The following is a 22,694-nucleotide window of genomic DNA, read 5'->3' as shown; positions in this document are numbered from 1 at the left end:
TATCACTTGCACATAATGGAATTCCAGAAGCAGAAGAAAGAAAGGAATGGAAGAAATATTTGAAGTAATGGCTTAAAATTTCTCAAATTGATGTCAGGCACCAAACCACAGATCCAGAAAGCTCCAAGAACACCAGGAAGAAAAAAATGCCAAAACCTACACTCTCATAATCAAACTTCAGAAAATCAAAAATAAAGAAAAAACTTTGAAAGAGGAAACTTTCCCTATACCCCAGCATACATGAGAATTACATTGGACTTCTCAGAAACCATTCAATCAATGAGAGTGGAGTGAAATATTTAAAGTGTTGAGAAAATAAAACCACCACATTGAATTCTACATCCTGAGAAATTATCCTTCAAAAGTAGAGATAAAGACTTTCTCAGACAAAAAAAAAAAAAAAAAATACATTTGTTGCCAATAGACATGCTTTGGAAGAGAAGTTGATCCACATTTAAAAAAGGGAAAGTATTAAAGAATGAATAAAGTGAAGGTAAATAAAAACTATTTTTACTTGTAATTAATCTAACAGATAACCTGTTCAAAATAATAGTGATAATGTATTTGATTATGTATGTTTATGTGTATGCATAATCTACAATATACAAGGGATAGAAGGAGGAATTAGAGGGATCCCTGGGTGGCACAGCAGTTTAGCACCTGCCTTTGGCCCAGGGCGTGATCCTGGAGACCCGGGATCGAATCCCACGTCGGGCTCCTGGTGCATGGAGCCTTCTTCTCCCTCTGCCTGTGTCTCTGCCTCTCTCTCTCTCTCTCTCTCTCTCTCTGGTGACTATCATAAATAAATTAAAAAAAAATTTAAAAAAAGGAGGAATTAGAAATATTTATTATAAAGTATTTGCACTACCCATGAAACACTATATTTGAAAGTGTACTTGCATTAATTGTATAAATATTTTGTAAAATCTACGGCAACAGTTAAAGTAAAAAAGAAAAAAAACTATAATTTAGATGCTGAAAAAAACAGGAGAAAGTGGAATTATATAAAATACTTATTAAGATTATAAATGTCAGGGGCACCTGAATGGCTTAGTCCTTTGAGTATCTGGCTTTTGATTGGATCAGGTCATAGTCTAAGGGTCGTGAGATTGAGCCTGGTGTTGGGCTCTGTGCTCACCAGGCAATCTGGGCAATTTACTTGAGATTCTTTCCCTACCTCTCTCTGTCCCTTCCCCTGTGCTCTTTAAATAAATAAATAAATAAATAAATAAATAAATAAATAAATATCTTTAAAAGAAGCATAAGTGTCAGAAAAAGAGTAGAAGAAAAAATAGGAACAAAGAACAAAAGCAAAAATAGAAAACAGTTTCAAATATGGTAGATATTAATGAACCAGATCAATAATAACCTTATATATCAATGGTCTAAATAACTTCCAATAAAAGAGAAAGATTCTCAGTTTAAAATAAAAAAGAAGCCCATTATAGAGATCTATAAGAAATCTTAAATATAAAGAGGTGTGTATTTTAAAGATAAATAGATGGAGAAAGATATACCATGCTAACACTAATCAGAAGTAAGCTGGAAGTAACAATATTGATTTGAGACAGAGCAGACATGGAAAGAAGAAAAACATACCAATGATAAAAGGGGTATTGCATAATGATAAAGACGTGAATTCCCCAAAAAGCCTTAAGAGTCCTTAATCTGTATGTGCTTAACTACAGAAAGTCAAAATACATGAGGTAAAAAACTGAGAACCACAAGGAATAATCAATGAAACCATTTTTATAGTTGGAGTCTTCAACACCCCTTTATCAAAAATGCAGAAAATTACTAAGGTCGTAGCAGAACTCAAGAGCACTATGAAGCAAATGAATGTAATTGCTATCTAAGACTACTTCACCCAACAACAGAATGAACATTTTTCTGCAGCTCACATGCTACAAACACCAAGATAGAGTGCACCCTGGTTCATAAAACACAGTGTAACAAATGTAAAAGTATAGATTTATACAATCTATGCTTTCAGACTGCAATGGAATGAAGCTAGAAACCAACAAGAGACAGATATCTGGAAACACCCCAAATACCTGGACATTAAACACACTTCTAAATCAACACGTGACTGAAAGAAAAAAAATCTTTGAAGCTAAAAATATTTTGAATTAAATGAAAATGAAAACATGACTAATCAAAATTGTGGGATGGGCAAAAGACCTGAATAGATGCCTCATCAAAGAAGATGTACAAATAGCATATAAACATGAAAAGATGCTCCATCTGTCATTAGGGAAAAGCAAATTAAAACAATAAGATACCACCACAGCCTATTTAGAATGACCAAAATCCAGAACACTGACAATAAAAATGCAACCTGTCTGGCTTCCAAGGTCAGCTGACTGGCCTGAATATTTTCACAGTGACCTTACTTATGTATTTCTCTCGGTTGGCTTGATATCAGTTGAAGCAGTGGGGACAGCTTGGCCGTGTATCTCTGCCCACCCGGCAGGCTAGCCTAAACACAACAAGAAAGAACTGCTTTAATGTACAACTGCTTTTCAAGTCTCTGCACGTATCACATTTGCTCTTGCCTCATGGGTCAAACCTAGTGTCTGACCAAACCTTGACTCAAGAGGCAAAAATATAGGCCCAACATACTCGTGGGAGAAGGTGCAAAGTCACATCGTAAAGGGAATGTGGCCAGGGATGGGAAGACTTGTGGTCCTTTTTGCCACTGACCACAATTACAGATTCACTTGGCAATTTAATAGATTCGTGTAATTTTAATGAATTTGTGAAGGATTCTTCTGTTTGCTTTATTTTTGTTTTTAAAGATTTTATTTATTTATTTATTTATTTATTTATTTATTTATTTATTATCAATCTATCTGTTTATTTAAGAGAGAGAGAACAAGTGTACATGAGCACGGGGAGGGGCAGAGGGAGAGAGAGAAGCAGACTCCCCCCTGGGCAGGGGGACCAACAACCTGAGCAGCTTGGGGACTTGATCCCAGGACATTGAGATCCTGAGTGGCAGGCAGATGCTTAACTATGCCACCCAGGCCTCTCCATTTGTTTTCTGTTGTTCTTGTGTATGTAGTAATGGCCTATACAAATACTAATATTTATATTAGTATATTATACTTCTCTCTATTGTCATGACCTTATATTTGTTTTTATCCTCTTAATCCACTTGTCTTAAGAAGACAATGTTAAGTAATAGTGATAACAGCAAAAAATGAATGACTTCATTAAATGCACAAATATGTATCATATTTGAAATGATCAAGTTTCTTTAGTGGAAATATTTTCATCTTACAAGCATTGGTTCATTTTGCATTCACATTTTCCCTGCATGAAAAGGTGACTCAGAAAACAAAAATAATTACAAGGTGGAAAACACACATATATGGGTAAATGCTATCAATTTACTTTTTTACCATCTTATTTAAATGCTTGTAATTTTTAATAAATGTTTGATTTTTCCTCAGTCCTTGGTAAATTTCATGTCCCAGTGAAAGACAAATGCATTCTATAAATATTGGACTGTTTTATTTAATTGCATTGGGCAATTTTTAAATTATGCTTTGCTATTTTATTTTTTGTATTGTAAACTGACTTCCAGCAATATTTTAAAAACTATCATCTGCCTTTGCATCATGAATTTAATGAGTTGTTTTACTATTTTAAAAACTAGGGGCATCTGTGTGACTCAGTCAGCTAAGTGTCTGCCTTTGGCCCAGATCATAATCTTGGGGTCCTGGGAAAGAGTCCCACATTGGGCTGGCTCTCTGCTCAGTGGAGAGACTGCTTTGCCCTCTCCCTCTGCCTGCTACACTGCATACTGTGCTCTCTCCCTTTCCGCCAAATAAAAAATAAAATAATAATAATAATAATAAAGACAGAAATAAAGAAAATCTTTAAAAATAAATAAAACAATAAAAGCTAGTAAAAATATTGTCTTAAGAATGAATGACCAACCAATATAAAATACTGTTGTTTTTCTCTGAAAAATTTATATTTATGTCAGAATTTCCGCCCTTAGCTTAAGGAATTTTCTTCATAATAGTGTCCGCTTTTTGGCACAATTTATCTCATTAAAAATTCATAAGCTAATATATCACATGAAGAATTCATAATATCTATGAAGTGTCATAATTGAAATAAATAGAATGGGATGTCAGAATGAAAGATTAATAATAAAATTAGTTGCTCACTCCATCATTCATCTCATTAAGGATGCTACTTTGATGAAAAAGATACAAATATAAATTTTCACAAGATGGTGATATGCTTTAGATTGATTTATTAGAAAGACATTTTCAAATTATTATTTAAAGAAGATGCTGAAATTGTTTTACTAGCTGAGCAACACCCATAATACAATAAACTCATTTCTTAAATATTGTTAAAATGTCATGACTGCACTGTGGTTTGCTACATGATTTAGGTTGAAGAATTTCAAACCCAGAAGTCCTGCCTGAATATTAACCCTCAATGACTCAGTGTCCACCCCAATTCAATCCTGTTATGATATGAGATCACAAGATAAGAGAACTTTAGCAGTTCAAGTTTTAGGACAATGTATTTTATTTGGAGTACACCTGATGTTATGCATAACAAGCATAGTTCAGGCTGTGACTCTTAAACATATAAATATGAAGAACAAAGAATTAAGGATGAGATGACATCTAGCTCTTGGATACTTCCTACAGATTTGTTTCTATAGGATGCTCAAAATAAGCCTGAAGTCAGGAAATATGTTTATTCAAATTTTTACTTAAATCAGTTAAGGAGAAAATAAGCAAAGCCTATTCAGGCAAAGCCATCTTCATTTGCTTGACGATCCATGAGGTAGGAGAACGTTTGCATCAATTCTCAGACTCATAATAAATGATCCAAATAAACTTTAACCATCTTACAAAATTATGGCATGTGCCTCAGCAAGAGAGAAAAAAAAAAGAAACTGTCCCTAGTGCTGGAAAGATGGCAACAAATTCAATATCCCTAAGATTAAGAATATGTGTTAGTTCCTATTAGTCTAGTTCAAAAGATTTTTTCAGCTTTAATGTTCTTGCGCAAACCAATAAGAAATTACATGGGTTTGTTACAATTCAGTAATTCAAAGGATTAGACTATAAATCCTAGAGGAGGAATATTGGAGAAATGTATTGTTGATGGAAATTAAAAAAAAAAAAAAAAAAAAGAGGAAGAAGTAAGGCAGGAGATACCCAGAGACTATTTGTCAGGATTCAGGGCTGAACACCGAGCCTTTGTACGCAGGTCAGAAGTATAACCTTCGAAGGAATGGTTTACAGTTTATCTAGAGTGGCTAGGGCATAGGTTTTGAAATAGAGACATTTTGAAGATTTTTCAGTTCAATCTAAGAAATGACAAGAGAAAGAACCACAAATTTTCAGATTTGGAGAAGCAACTCAAAAGCCTCCATGATGGACTGGAGATTAAAGACTCTCCCCAATGTCCCTAAGCACAGGTCAGGGCTCCTCCTTCATTTTCATCTGGCCTTTGGGAAAGGGTATATTTCCATTTTTGAGTGCACTAATTGACTATTGCATTTGTAACAAACTACCACAAACTTGGTGCTATGCTGAGTGAAATAAGTCAATCGGAGAAGGACAAACATTATATGGTCTCATTCACTTGGGGAATAAAAATAGTGAAAGGGAATAAAGGGGAAAGGAGAAAAATGAGTGGGAAATATCAGGGAGGGAGACAGAACATGAGAGACTCTTAACTCTGGGAAACGAACTAGGGGTGGTGGATGGGGAGGTGGGCGGGGGGTGGGGGTGACTGGGTGACTGCCACTGAGGGGAGCACTTGATGGGATGAGCACTGGGTGTTATTCTATATGTTGGCAAATTGAACACCAATGAAAGATAAATTTATAAAAAAAAACTGAAAAAAAAAAAAAAGAACAACACAAATTGATTAAATGGTAGTTCTGGAAGTGAGAAATACATCTGGCTTTATGGTCCAAACTAAACTATTGGAGGTTTCAGAGGAGAATCTGTTTCTTTATCCTTTCCATTTTCTACACTGTCCTTGTTTCTTGTCTTATGGCCCCTCCCTACCTCTTGAGAGCCAGCAGGAAGCTAGCATCTTCACATTTCTCTCTGCTTCCATCATCATCACATCACCTTTTCTCGTTGCTTCTTAATCACATTATCACTGTATCTTCCTCTGTAAGGACTCTTGTGATTATGTTGGGCCCATCTGCATAATCCAAAATAAGCTCCCCATCTCAAAATCTTTAATTTATTCACATTTGCAAAGTCTCATTTGCCATGTGAATTAACATATTCATAGGTTCCAAAGATTAGGACATTGATATCTTTGGGGCCCTTATTCAATCTATCACTGCAAGGATATTGAATTTATTATATTCCTACAGCACAAGAGTTGAGAAGGGAATTTAATTTGAATAAATTATTACTTTTCTGGGACCTATTTGTTTATAGACTAAATTCATCATCACACCACTTAAAGTAGCAGGCACAAAAATGAATGGTCATTCCATATTTTTGTTTATATATAAAATAGTTACCAATTCTAACTCTTAACAACTTGCCTTTGAAAAATCTATATTTGATGCTAATAGTGTTTTCCCTAGAGTTTATTCTGCTTTTCATTTCTACTATCAATTTTTTATTTACTTCGTTTATTTTTCTTTTTTAATAAATTAAGAAGCTATGATTGGTGATTTTTTATGATTTTTAATTACACATAAAATACATAAATGTTATAAAATTATGATATTAAAATAATCACCAGAACCCCTTTGGTTGTCACTTAAAATGAGTATTTTTAACATATTCAGTATAATACTATGCAAACTCTTACTAACTTGATTTTCCACATTTTAACTTTTTTTAAAAAAGGACTTACTTATTTATTTGAGTGAGAGAGAGAGAGAGAATTGGGGGGATGAGCAGAGGGAGAAAATCTTTAAACAGACTCCCTGTTGAGAATGGAGCATGATGTAGAGCTTTGGCCCAAGACCCAGGGGATCATGACCTGAGCCGAAACCAATAGTCAGATGCTTCAACTGACTGAGTCACCCCGACACCCCATCCACATTTCACCTGATTGAGGTTACTGTATGTTATTGTTATTAGCTGAGTTGTATCTCACTAAAATTAGTGTGTTGAAGTCCCAATTCCCAATACCTCAGAATGTGAATGTATTTGGAAATAGGATCTTTAAAGATAATTAAATCACACATGAGGTCATTAAGGTGGACCTTGATCCAAAATGACTGGGCCCTTATAAAAAAGGCAGCCAGACACATGCAGAAGGAAGACCATGTGAAGGCAAAGGGAGGAGTCAGACATCTATAAACCAAGCAGACAGGCCTCAGAAGAAACTGATCCTGCTAAAAGCTTGATCTCAGACTTCTAGCCTCCAGAACTGTGAAAGAAGAGTTTTTTTAAGCCACCTAACCGCCAGTACCTTGTTATGGTAGTCCTAGTAAACTAGCACAAAGATTAATTTTATTGATTTTAACAATGTATAGTATCCCATCGTATGGATATCTCTTTGTGTAGTACCTCTTCCACTATTGATAGTCATAAACATTTAGGTAATTCATTGCTGAGATGACTAAACCACGAGTTTCATGAGAACCAGGCTAACATTTATGTTCCTCCAGGACTATAGCATTAAGATAAAGTTCACCATTTCACACATTACTTGATAGCTTTTAAAAGCTGATAGTTTAATATTTTCCTGTTTCATTTTTCTTTGAGAGTAATGTCAACATATTCCCACACCAAAGCAAACACCCTTGTGTTCTATACAGTTCCTCTAGCTTGTGTTAAGATAAAGGCCAGCTTGGACTAGTTGACATTTCCTTCACTTTTATATATATTTTATATTTCAAATGCCTCCCAATAGTCTTCTCTGTTTCCACTCCAACTCTGTTCTGGATTTGAATTTTTCTTAATATTGCATGTCTGTGGTTATTTTAATGGAATTTCAGTAAATGCCTGAGTTCAAAATGCCATAGAAAAAGTGGTCGTCTAAATTATTTTCTTAAATGATTATAAAGTGATAAATTAAGATGTGATATTTATATTCACATTTCATTCCTAATGCATTAAAATTATCTTTGTTTAAATTATTTTATAAAAACAATATATCAGAATGCATACAAATCCATTTTGTATGCTTAAAATTTTATTTATGCCATTGATTCAAGTAAATGACCAGGTATATATAAACTTTTTTTTTTTTCAGATGTTTTTGGACTTATCATATATTTGGCTTATTTTTTAATTCAAAGTTGGATCTTCTTTCTCCTTTCCCTGATGGCATTCATTAAAAGTTTTATCTCCAATATTCATTTATTTTTCAATGAAACAGCTTGTAATTGATAATATTATTGTTTTCTTCACTTTGGGTTTATATTTCATTATTTTCCGCTTCCTATGAATCATACTTTCTTTTTAGTTAAAAATTTCATTTCATACTTTTGACACTTCATGGTTTCCTATAAATGTGATTTATTCTTCTCATATTTCCCTGAGTTCAGCTGAATCTTGTATTTTTAATGTGTCATTCTGTTATAGGTTTTCTTCATTCTTTTATTGTTGTGGAAATTATGAAAATTATTCTTCCATATGATTCAAATATAATATTTGGTGCATTTTTTTCACATAAATAAATGTATAAATGCTATAAAGATTATGGGAGACCATATTTGCAGAAGACAACCCTCTAACATGACTCAAGATGACCACTGATTCCATCCAGGTTACTTCTCTACCACATTTTCCCTTGCTCTGTGGAATTTAGCTCTTATTTACATTGTTTGAATTTGCCAACTCCCACTTCAGGGCCTTGGCATCTCTTTTTTACCTAGAATTCAATTTTTCTCTTGTCCTTACCAGTTATTGATGCATCTTTTTGATGCCACATGTGATGAATTTTTACAAAGACTGACATTTTAAAAACATGGATATGTTATAAAGCTTTTAAAAAATTAACAGATACTTACAATTTGTTTATAGAAACAAAATGTAGGGATCCCTGGGTGGTGCAGCAGTTTAGGGCCTGCCTTTGGCCCAGGGCGTGATCCTGGAGACCCGGGATCGAATCCCACGTCGGGCTCCCGATGCATGGAGCCTGCTTCTCCCTCTGCCTGTGTCTCTGCCTCTCTCTCCTTCTCTCTCTCTCTCTGTGTGACTATCATAAATAAATAAATAAAATTATGAAAAAAAAAAAGAAACAAAATGTATTCTGGTGGAGTAAATGATTTTGCATTGCTTAATTTAATTTTTCACCTTCAATAGGCAAAAGTATAATATTTTTTATGTAGATTTTGACTAGAGGAATGTTTTGTACTTTTGATGATGATGATAAATATTTAAATATTGGGCATAGTGGGCCTCTACAACTTCAATGAAGTATCATATTAAAATTTAACTCATTCACTGACTGAAAAAGTAACTATTCAGTGAATCATTTTTATCTCTTGTCAAAAGTAATTTATTTATAAACTTAAATAAATCATGTATTCAACTTGATCATTTTACAGATAGAAGAAAGGGGTTTCCCCAGATCAGATTAATTTCTGAAATCAATAATAAATATAAATTAAGTCACATCTTTATAAACATTAAAGAAAATAAAATTAAATCTGTTAGATTACATAAAGCATTGATATATTAAATAAATATTAATGATTATAAATGTTGATTCTGAAATCTCAGAGTTATGTGTAAGGTTTTAAAAATAAATGATGGTTTCTTAAGAGGTATAACTTTTAATAGCATCTGTGGAGAAAAAGAATTAATATTAATTGTTGAATTTATAATATATATCCTACTCAAAGGTTTGAGGGGATAGATTTACTGGAGAAATATAGGGAAGAGTATAACAGGCATAAAGAAATGTGCTTAACTAACATTCTTGAGAGTTTAGAGGTAGAGGTGTTATTTTCTATAAGTAAATTAGAGGAGGTTTTTGCATATTTAAAATTTTAAAGAAATTACTGTTATTGTAATTATTTTGCATTTATATAATGTCTTCCTACTCATATGCTTATAAATTCCATAAAGCGAATATTGATATATGTTCCCAATAACACAAATGGATACGGTTCATAAGATTGCTGAACTCCTTTAAAACCTCATGATACCTTATAGTGTAGTTGTTACTCTTTTGATCATAATGGCTATGGTTCATAGGATTTATGGGTAATCTTTACTAGTGTGATACCTTGGGAGTTACAGCTCCTGTGGATAGTTTATCTTCTGTTACAACCCTTACAAACCAGCTTATTTTCATGGGGCTTAAAATAGCCATAGGTAATTCTGCAAGGATTTCCTTACTGTGGTTACGATACTTTATTCCCTGGAAGTGATCAATTGAATGGTAGTTAATCCCCACATTTGTATAAGATATATAATTCTGTTAATTAATTAGTATTTTTTAACTCAGTAGTTTGCACTATGAGGGTACACTAGAAAAATATTAAACAACTTAACTTTCTTCAAAAATATTGTGTGTGTTTAATTTAAACAAATAATGAAATGATATAAAGTACATTCCAGTCAGTATATGTGTATGGTTTCAGATTAAGTAAAATTGCAAATGTGGCCAAAGTGTTATCCTTTTATCTAAAAAAAAAAAAAAAAAAAAAAAAAAAAAAAGGTATTCCATTTCCTTTTTTGTAAATATGATACACATAATAAGATAAAAATATTAACAAAATGTTATTTACATTCTCAGATATTGTTAAAATATTATTTTGGTACTGTTGTGGAACATTTCTACCAAAAAAAAGAAGTAAAATAAATACTTATGTTTTTCTGATTAATTATTTAAAATTACATTTACTATTTCTTTATTACTATGCTGTTTTCTTACATTTAAACTTTTTAATTTTTATTTGCCTTTTAAAATATTTTTCTTTCTTTCTTTCTTTCTTTCTTTCTTTCTTTCTTTCTTTTTCTTGTTTCTTTCTTTCTTTCTTTCTTTCTTTCTTTCTTTCTTTCTTTCTTTTTCTTTCTTCTTCTTTCAAGATTTTATTTATTTACTCATGAGAGACACAGAGAGAGAGTCAGAGACATAGACAGAGGGAGAAGCAGGTTGCCTATGGGGAGCCTGATGCAGGACTCCATCCCAGGAACCCAGGATGATGCCCTGAGCCAAAGGCACACACTCTGAGACACTCAGGCATCTATTATTTTATTTTATAGTTGACTGGGTGGCAGGCACTGAGGGGGCACTTGACGGGATGAGCACTGGGTGTTATTCTGTATGTTGGCAAATTGAACACCAATAAAAAATAAATTTGTTATTAAAAAAATCTTTAGAAAACACATTAGTTCCCTTTGAAGAATTAACTGAAGGAAAGACTCAGACCATCCTTCACCTTCTGGGAAAGTAATCACCTTTTCTCATGTTTCAGAAATTCAATAATGCAGATGTTTTCATTGTAAAATGAATACATGCAAAGGCTCATTAAGGAATCTGTCTTTTCAAAGAAAGACAAATGCCATGTGATTTCACTCATGTGAAATCTGAAAAATAAAACAAATGCACAAACAAATAAAAAAGCAGAAACATATCTATAAATACAGGGAGCAAACTGCTGGTTGCCAAAGGAGAGGGGATGGGAGGATGGTAAAAATGGGTGAAGGGGAGTGGGTGATCCAGGCTTCCAGTTAGGGAGTGATTTCAGGCACAAGGATGAGAGGCACAGCATAAAGAATATAGTCAACTGTATTCTAGTAGCATTGTATGGTGACAGATGGTAGCTACACTTATGGGGAGCACAACATAACATACAGAGTTGTCAAATCACTATGTTGTATACCTGAAACTAAGGTAGCACTGTGTTCAACTACACTTCAATAAAAGAGAGAGACTGACTTGTCTTTAAAAAAAAGGGTTTATTTCTTAAATTTTATTATTTCTATTTCGCTTATAGATTCAAGGCTACTGGTTTAACCATTTACTACAATTCACAAAACATAAAGATTCATTTTCATTTTATTTTAGATATTATGTAATTTTTTTTCCCATCTTGCTTCCTGCAGCCATTTTTGGGCTTCACCAGGTCCTCCCAAATGTGTATAAGTTAATAAATACCTGGCAGCCAAGGGTCATGGGCCCTGATAATGATTTGAAGTTCTCCAAAAAACTTTTGGGGATACTCCTCAGGCTTAGGAAATTCCTTAACTTATGAGACTTAATTCAGTCTTTGACCAAGGGATGAGGGACACCTGAGGAAGTTTTTATTTTCTTTTATTCCATTTTAAAAGGTAACATGTCTTCAGAGTGGAGAAGCAATTCAGAGAGGAAATTAGTAAAATGTGAGTACTCAGGTGAAAAAGAATGGGAGAGCAGAAGGAGCCATATCAGTTCTATGGACTTCGGTTTTAGGTACTTCTTATGTATTCAATTTTTCATTAGCCATTTGTAATGAGTCTTTTAATAAAGCAATTTCGGACTCTTGAAGCTTTTTAGAAGCTTCTGCATACCAACTTAAAGTAGGCACATCATTCTGTTTGTTCAAAGTGGTACTCCTTGCTTTTAAATGCATTTCTTAAATGAGTCATCTTGTCTAGCTGGAACATTCCTCACAATGGCCATTGTAATTCTACGTTATGTTTAGTAGAGTCTTGCCATTTTGCTAGATACCTGCAACTTCTGAGATTATAGTTCCTAACTATTTAATATGTAGGTTTGCTGGAATGTGGCACACTCAACTCTCTGGATGTAAAGGATTCCATTTATTTTAGCTAAACTTTTGGATTTCCCAAACAAATTAATACTTTTTAAAGGGCTTATCATGAGAATCTTCTTGCAGTGGCAAGTGCTCTAAGAATCTTTAAATTCTCAACCTGTGCACTGATCTTTGCAGCATTTTTTACTTTTGAGATTTCTATAAGCAACTAACTCTTTTGTGATACTCACCTAAGACCTTCCACTGGCTTCAGTCCAGCCCAAACTGAACCCTGTCTAATCCCAGACCCAGTTCAACTCCAGGTGGTAACCACCAACAGTTCTCTACATGGAATCTGGAGTTTGGGGAAAGGATTGAACCAGTAGATCCCCAAAATGGAAATCACAGGCTGATTTCAAGGCAATGGAGGAACCATAGTGCCGTCAGTGGTTCTCTTTTTTTTTTTTTTATTTTTTTTTATTTTTTTTTTTATTTTTTTTTTTATGATAGTCACAGAGAGAGAGAGAGAGAGAGGCAGAGACATAGGCAGAGGGAGAAGCAGGCTCCATGCACCCAGAGCCTGATGTGGGATTCGATCCCGGGTCTCCAGGATCACGCCCTGGGCCAAAGGCAGGCGCTAAACCGCTGCGCCACCCAGGGATCCCCCGTCAGTGGTTCTCAACATGAAATCTGGAGATGGAACCAAGGGCTAGGGCTTCTAATCAGACAGGAAGCTTCGGAAAGCCGATTAGATCTGAAGCTCAATACAAAGAAAGTGGAGCTGAAGTCTGAAAAGAACGTATGGCCCTTGACAATGGTGAGAAAGACAAAGGGTTCATTGGCTCCATGACCATATTTCTCACTGTCCCAAAAGCTGCAGGAAGTCTAGTTCAGCCTGCCACTGCCACCAAATCTGTTAAAGAACAAAAATTCAACTAAGGGAATGGAAAGATCTAATTGGTTTTATTTAATGATTTGTGAATCAAGCAGCATCCCATCTAATAAGTAGAAGGGTGCTCCTGACACTCTGTGATTTTTATTCTAAGGTAAGTGATCTTCAGCAAAACACAGTTACCATAAAAAGTAAATTGTAATTTTACAAAAATAAAAGCTCTAATTTGTATTCTCAGTGACATTTTACTGCAATTTATGCAAAAGTAAGAACCAAGGCTATTAAAAAAAATTATACCACTTCACATGTGTTTGTAGTGTTAAAGAACAGGATGGTTAGAATAAAGTCCTCAGTGGAATAAATGAATACAATACTTGGTTTCCATAAAGTTACTTAGAAAATTAGATGTCTGGGGATCCCTACTTGGCTCAGTGGTTTAGCGCCTGCCTTGGGACCCAGGGTGTGATCCTGGAGACCTGGAATCAAGTCCCATGTCGGGCTCCCTGCATGGAGCCTGCTTCTCCCTCTGCCTGTGTCTCTGTTTCTCTCTGTGTGTCTCTCATGAATAAATAAATAAAATCTGTAAAAAAAAAAAAAAAGAGAGAGAGAGAGAAAAGAAAATTAGATGCCCTATATCCTAAAGAAGGAAGTGAACAAATCCAAAACTATGTAAGACTAAAACATTACATTTCGAGAAATTTTTATCTGCAGGTCAACAATGTTAATACAGAATTCATAAAAATAAACAAAAAGTTACCCACAACTGAAAAGTATATCCGATTAAAACTAATGATTTCTGAGAATTATGTGGAAATCCGAGCATAAAAACTAGATGAATAATAAACACATACAGTACACGTTGTCTAACAAAGAAAGTTAATAGAATTGCACTTGTATTTTCCTGGGTGGAGCAATTTGTTAAAATGGATCAGAATGATTTCTATCTCATCCCCTCTTGTACTTAAAGATTTTCTCTTGCTTTTAGAAAAAAATATATATACGTATATAATTTCCTTATAATAGCCTATCAAACCCTGTTATATTTGACTGTTCTGAATATATCAAATACCACTCACTCTTGACTGATTAATTTCTAGACAAACTAACATCTGATCACTCCAGTACTTTAAAGACTCAAGATAAGCAGTGTACTGTTTCATGTATATGACATCAGTTGCTAATATGTATGCATGTTTTCTGCCTTTATATCTTTCAAGGATTAGATTAAATCTTTCACCGAATTTATTTTTATCTAATGTGACTTTTTTATTGAAGTATAATTGATGTACAATATTTCACGTATACAACATATTTGACAGTGTCGTACGGCACTCAGTGCTCAAAACAATGAATGGAGTCACCATCTGTCACCGTACAATGTTATTACACTATTATCAACTATCTACCTATGCTATACTTCTCATTTCTTGGACTTATTTATCTTACAACCAGAAGCTTGTCCTTCTTAATCCTTTTTATCTATATTTCCTATTCCAATACTTATTTTCTTTAATATCCATTTCAATATCCTTTTACTTAAATTTATAGCACATTATGTGTAATTAGCCATTTATCAGTTCTTTTTTCCTGTACTTTAAAACTCTTTATTTCTATAGTGTCTGAATGATGGAATGCTAAATTAAATGAAACCAGGGACTTTACCTATCTGGTTTGCCAGGGCATACATGGTCTTATGACAATATGTTGAACTGATGAGATTCTAAGAAAGGAATTGGAATGTTAGAAGAGATGAAGACGGGAGACATGTAATTTAGTTGTTGTCTAAGTTAAAAATAGTAGGAGCCAGGATTAAGAAAGAAACAGTGAAAATAGGAAGAAAATAATAGTATCAAATATAATTTGGAGATAAAATCTACAGAGAGACTGACATAGTAAATGTGGAAGTCAAAGGAAGAAGTAATTCACTTTTATAGTTTATTTTGAATACAAGTTAGGGATCCCTGGGTGGCGCAGCGGTTTGGCGCCTGCCTTTGGCCCAGGGCGCGATCCTGGAGACGCGGGATCGAATCCCACGTCGGGCTCCCTGTGCATGGAGCCTGCTTCTCCCTCTGCCTGTGTCTCTGCCTCTCTCTCTCTCTCTCTGTATGACTATCATAAATAAATAAAAAAAAAATTAAAAAAAAAAAAACAAGTTAAAAATATGATAATGTAGATCATTCAAAAATATGAATAAACCACCAAAAATCAGTCATGTGTCATCTAAATTCAGAGAAAACATGTGCATGTACATGAGTGTGGGTGTGTGATAAAATACAATATAGGGAATGGAGCAAAAGGTCAAAGTATATACTCGATGGGATTATTTAATATATATTACCAATTGTCTCATTTTATTCCCATTTTATTGGTATAGAATTTTGCCCATGGTATAAGAGAGCATCTGTCCCCTCAAAACTTTACTGTATTTTTAACTTATAAACATTATAATTTCCTTAAGTGCAAATAGTATCTTCTTGGATAATTTGCAATTTATCACAAAAATGCATAGTGTAAATTCTATTATCATTTTTTTTTCCAAAGTATCTTTTGATATTTTTTGAACATATCTCAATTGCTAAGGGATAGTTATAGTAAGGTCTGGTAAGTAGTAAGGTCTACTTATTGCAAATATTTCAACTCAGTTTAAATTTTTTTAAAGATTTTATGTATTTATTCATGAGAGACAGAGAGAGGGCAGAGACAGGCAGAGGGAGAAGCAGGCTCCCTGTGGGGAGCCCAATATGGGACTGGATCCTAGACCCCCAGGTCATGACCTGAGCCAAAGGCAGGTCAACCACTGAGCCACCCAGGCCACCCAACCAAATATGTGAAAATCATGCAATATATTTTATTATGGATCATTTTCTGATGTTATGTAAATCCAAAAGTTAAAAAAAAAAAACACTCTTTTTCACAAAGCTGCTATAATTTTATTGTATGTCTTCTTTTATATGTATATATTTTTGTCATACATATGATGAGCAATTTTGTATCTTTTAAACTTATTTTGCTTTATACTTTGTTACATTACTTTGTTGCTTACATGGAAAGTAGCTATTTTATCCTGTAATATTTCACCAAAATATTTCAATTAAAATAATATTACAGTAAATTTGATGTAAGAAATAATTTATAAGTATATAATTTAACTTCTGATATTTATATCTGTGTTTTTTCCCTCTGTGAAGCAGATCAGATGTCAGATACCCTGATGAATAATAGTGGCAAGAGCATGGAATCTTTTCTGATAAATATGTATTTTCTAACTGGAGGCAATTCTTCTATTATGCTACTGAGATATTGTCAAATTACTACAGATTCTTACTCTTTGCTATGTTTACTTAGTTTTCTTTACTGGAGAGATTAAATATGGCAGTCCTCATGAAGGAATAGGATACAGTTTATAATTAAGAATAAATACAATGTATAAGTTCCAAAAATTAACAGCAATATTAAATGATAAGGTAAAGCATAAAGTTTGTTCATTTTCTTTTTTAAGCCAGATAATTTAAGTTTAACGTCAGAGAAGAATCACTCAAATCAAAGTAAGAAAGAGAGAGAGAGAAGGATATTTGTTTGGTTTTGGTTTAACTGAAAATGTTCAAGATTATTTATCTTGAAAGTGCTGCATATTCAGACTAAATTAACATTTGGGCCATTCTCTTAGGATTTCATCACTCCTTGCACTGGCTTCATCCACTGAGTGACTGTAATAGTTCCATTTATTTATTTATTTATTTATTTATTTATTTATTTATTTATTTATATTATTTTTAAAAGATTTTATTTATTTATTCATGAGAGACACACAGAGAGAGGCAGAGATATAGGCAGAGGGAGAAACAGGCTCCCTGTGGGGAGCCCAATATGGGACTTGATCCCAGGACCCCGGGATCACGACACAATTTGCATTCAGATTTACCAGATAATGTTCTGATTGATACACTGATTTTCACTTTTGGTTCAGATTTTACAGATGGGATGTATCATGTCCCATCCCACTGATTGATTTAGGAAAGTGCACTGAACCAATCACAGTGACAAAATTGATAGGACTATCTTGAATAGTTTAAATCAAATGGTTTTCAATGCTGGCTTCATATTAGAAACCTACAGATATTAAAAAAACATTGATACTAGAAATTTTCTCCTAGTCTGTGCAATCCCTGAAGGTATATTATCAAGATATTTTTATTAACAATAACCTAAAGCTGGATAGTTAAAAAAAAGTGAAACACCTTGCTGTACAGCCTGGATTGATAGTCAAAATTTGGTCGCTTAGAGGCCACCCTTAGAATTTGGACCAGATTTAATTCCATCTCACTAATCACTAAACTTTGGGTAGTGAAAAAGGAAAGCAGAGGTAAAAAGGAAAAATCATATACCCACTAGTACCCATTAGAATTTATAATTTCGGGATGCCTGGGTGGCGCAGCGGTTTGGCGCCTGCCTTTGGCCCAGGGCGGGATCCTGGAGACCCGGGATCGAATTCCACGTCGGGCTCCCGGTGCATGGAGCCTGCTTCTCCCTCTGCCTGTGTCTCTGCCTCTCTCTCTCTCTCTCTCTGTGACTATCATAAATAAATAAAAATTAAAAAAAACTTTAGAATTTATAATTTCTCAATATCTTATTTCCACATGACAGCATAATTAAATCTCTATTTTTGTCAATATTTCATTTTCAGCAAATATTATATACTGGATAGCTGTGCTTAGTTTTGAAATTTTTGCAGAGCCAATCCAAGATGCAATCTTTAGATACTTTCCATACTTATATTAAGTTAAAGCTTTACAAAGATTGGTTGGTTTGTTTATATGTAAATTTGAGAAATTATAGTAAAAGAATTAATTGATATGGTTTACAGTCATTGTTTCCTTTAAAATAAGTTTTTATTTTGACAAGTAATAAATTATTACATTCATGGGAGGGAAATCCAGAAGAAATTTATCATCATTTCAAATTATATGTTCTTGAATTATTAAAATGTTCATTTATTCTCTGAAGAGAAATTTTATTTAAAAAATATATAAGGTAAAAGAGAATTTATGCACTGTGTTGTTGGCTTGAGAATTAGAAAAAAAAATGGACCACATCAGTATAAAGATTTTGATAAGCACACTAATTTTCCTATCACATCAAAAGTATAATTTGTTTGTGTATTCCTTTTCTATGGTCTCTTGCTGGTGATGCTGTTGTAAAATTCACCAAGATCTAAAAAAAGGCCTTGAATTTATTTTGCTTCGGTTGCAAATCCATTAATAGGATAGGCAGAGAATTGTAATGCTTCATTGCTTTTAGTTGATGGAGGAGAATGTGAAGACCTCTTGCTTTCAAAGGGGCATTCAAGCATAATTATTTCAGACACCCAGATATGAAGTAAAGTAAAAACAGACTTTACTCTTTTCCTCAAGGCCACAGAAGAATGCACCTCTCTTTTTAAAAATTCTGTATATTTCAGAAATTTAAAATTTTGAAAAAATTTCTACTGCTTTAAATAAAGGAAGAATGGTGTGACTATAGCTAGCATCTATAATCAAGCATGAAGCACAGTTTGTATTTAAATATAGGGGTGCTACATTGTGGTCCATTAATGTTCACTACGGGATAAGTTCTAAATTGCATAGACTGCAAACTTTCCTACGACTTCTCAAAATATTACGTAATGGATTTGAAAAATATTCATATGGACTAAAAATGCCCAGCAAATATTTTCTACTTGAAAAAATATAATTTTGTAAGTACGAATTCACACATTATAAAGGATTTGGAATGCAAAAAAGGAGTTTGAGATCCACATGTCAAAACAATGCCAAATAGAAAAGTCTGTCTCCAAAAGGTTAATTTTATAATGTTTTTATGTGAAATGTAATAAACAACTGGAGAAAAATAATTTACCCTTATATGCAATCTCATATGTGCAATTATTTAAACTATTATATAAACATGAAATTTGGGGTATCTTCTCAAAAATTTTGACCTGTATACATGGAGTTCAGAAAAGGGACTAGCATAGGCATACCTCATTGTATTGCACTTCCATTTATTGCACTTGGCAGATGATTGTGTTTTTCACAAATTGAAGGTTTGTGGGAACCCTACATTTGAGTCAGTCTATCAGGATCGTTTTTCTAACAGCTTTTCTCACTTCATGTCTTTGTGTCACTTCTTGGTAATTCTCATAATATTTCAGAATTTTTTGTTATTACTGTCTTTGTTTTGGTGATCTGTGAACGTTGATCTTTGATGTTACTGCTGTCGTTTGGGGAAGCCATGAGCGGTGCCCATATCAGAGAGTAAACCTAAGTGATAAATGTTGCCTGTGTTCTTATGGCTCCACTAACTGGATGTTCTTCTGACTGTCCTTTTCTCTTCATGCCTCCCCATTTCCTGAGAGACAACAATATTGAAATTAGGCCAGTTAATAACCCTATAATGACCTCTACTTATTCTAGTAAAAGGAAAAATCTCAGTCTCTCTCTCTCTCTTTTTTTTTTATTAAAGAATTTATTTAGTCATGAGAGATACACAGAGAGAGGCAGAGACATAAGCAGAGGGAGAAGCAGGCTTCTTGCAGGGAGCCGAATGCAGAACTTGATCCTGGACCCTGGGATCATGCCCCAAGCTGAAGGCAGACGCTCAACTGTTGAGCCACCCAGGTGTCCCTCATGTCTCTTGCTTTAAGTTGAAAGCTACAGATATTTAAGCTTAGAGAGAAAAGCATGTTGAGAACAAAGATAGGCCAACAGTTAGGCTTCTTCGCCACTTAGGCAAGTTGTAAATACAAAGGAAAAGTTTGTGATGGAAAGAAGCCATCTTGATAACATAAAAGGGCAAAGTAAAGCAGCAAGTGCTGATGCAGAAGCTGCTGCAAGTTATCCGGAAGATCTAGCTCAGATAATTAATGAAGGTGGCTACACTAAACAATAGATCTTTTAAAAGATTTTGTTTATTTATTCATGACAGACACAGAGAGAGATGCAGAGACACAGGCAGAGGGAGAAGCAGGCTCCACACAAGAGCCCGATGTGGGACTTGATACCAGGATCCTGGGTCATGCCCTGAGCTGAAGGCAGATGCTCAACCCCTGAGCCACTCAGGCATCCCAATAATGTATTTTTAATGTAGATAGAGCAGCATTATATTGGAAGATGATGCCACCTAGAAATTTCATACAGAGGTGCTGTCAATGGCTGGCTTCAAAGCATCAAAGGACAGGTTGATTCTCTTCTTAGGGGCTGAGGCAACTGGTGACTTTAAATTGGATCCAATCCTCTTTGGCCATTCTGAAAATCCTAAGGCCCTTAAGAATGAGGCCCGTACTTTATAAATGAAACAAAGCCTGGATTGTAGCACATCTGTTTATAACATGGTTTATTGAATATTTTTAAAAGATTTATTTATTTTAGAGAGACAGAGTGAGAGAGAGAAAGGGCAGAGGAAGAGAAAGAGAGAGAGAGTAAAGGGAGAGAATCTTCAAGAAGATTTGCCGCTAAGTGCAGAGTCTGATTTGGGGCAGGATCCCACCACTCATGACCTGAGTGGAAATCAAATCAGACGCTTAACCCACTGAGCCACCCAGGTGCCCCTGGCTTACTGAATATTTTTAAGAGTATTCTTTATTCTGGAAATTATTTGAGTATACTATGTTTTATCATTTTATTATGTCTTTGGTCTTTTGATTTATGTTTTATTTATTTATTTGCATATTTGATGTTTTATTTTTATTTCTAGGACTTTATTCTTAGGTTGAAAATAAAAATCACAGTGATCTGAGAATCTACACAAGATAAGCTTGGGGAAAAATAGAACATTTCTTAGAAATTAATATCTAGAAAAATTTTTTTCTTATAGAAACTACTCAAATAATATAAGCCTATGTTATAATATGTTTGCAAAAATATGAAGGTAGAAGTCATTAGCAAGTTTGCTTCTGCTCATACACATTTTGTATTGTGTTAGTTTTATTGATGTATAATTGAAAAATAGATAAATGAAATAGAAAAAATAAAGTTGCAAAGGTATCTAAATTGTACAATTGTGATGATTTCATATATGTATACATCGTCATATGATCTCCCCAACTAGTTAATAAACATAACCATTATTTTATTTGTGTGTGTGTGTGTGTGTGTGTGTGTGAGCATTTAAGTTCTACTCTCTCAGTAAATATTTGATGTCATTTTATTCCCAATAAGTATTTATGGTTATTATATCCCCATTTGTACATCTGTTCAATTTCAACACATCTATGAGCCCCTTTTATATTATTATTATTATTATTATTATTTAATATTTTATTTATTTATTAGAAACAGAGATAGTAAGAGGCAGAGACACAGGCAGAGGGAGAAGTAGGCTCCGTGCAGGGAGCCAGTAGTGAGATTCGATCCTGGGTCTCCAGGATCAGGCCCTGGACCGAAGGTGGTGCCAAACTGCTGGACCATCGCCCCCCCCTTTTATATTATTAATCTCTCAGCAACATTGCTACTTTTTCATTCTTTTTTCTCATATTTAATGTATCTTTGCTTTTCCAATCACTTATGTTCTCTGTCATGGTTGTATCTGTTGCTCAAAAACAGTATATTTGGGTTTTGTTTTATACTGCGGTCTGAGACTGTGGGTCATTAATAGGGTCTCATTTTCTTTAATCGATGCAGTACCCACTGAGCAACTGAAACTTAGAATAAATCCTCTTCTTTATCCCCATTCTCCTGTGCTGCTGTGCTCTCTGCGGGTTCCTACGACTCTTCAACTCCTGTTGAAGTTACTTAGCATGCAGTCCTTGCTACTTTCTCCTACACTGCTAGAATCATGACCCCATTTTCAGTTTCAGTGAAAAACAAATCACCACCCATGTGTTATGTCTAGCTAACCTTTTCTCAGAAAACTGAGAGTCTCCCTAAAAAACCTGTGGCTTCAATATTCATATTTAAATCATGACTAAGGCTTAATTAATTGAATTCACAAATGTAATCCACATCTCCATTTCCATTGCTGCCTTGATCATTCGACTTTTAGTTACCTTCCACTTCTACGACAGTATTTCTCTTCCTTCACATTAGCTCTGGTTCTATTCAACACTGTTTGTTCCATGTTAAAATCAAAAATGATTTTTCTGAAAATGAACATGTGATCTAGTTGTTT

Source organism: Canis lupus, chromosome 4, assembly GCF_003254725.2.
Source record: "Canis lupus dingo isolate Sandy chromosome 4, ASM325472v2, whole genome shotgun sequence".
Classification (NCBI taxonomy): domain Eukaryota; kingdom Metazoa; phylum Chordata; class Mammalia; order Carnivora; family Canidae; genus Canis; species Canis lupus.
Note: the sequence above shows the minus strand (reverse complement) of the source record.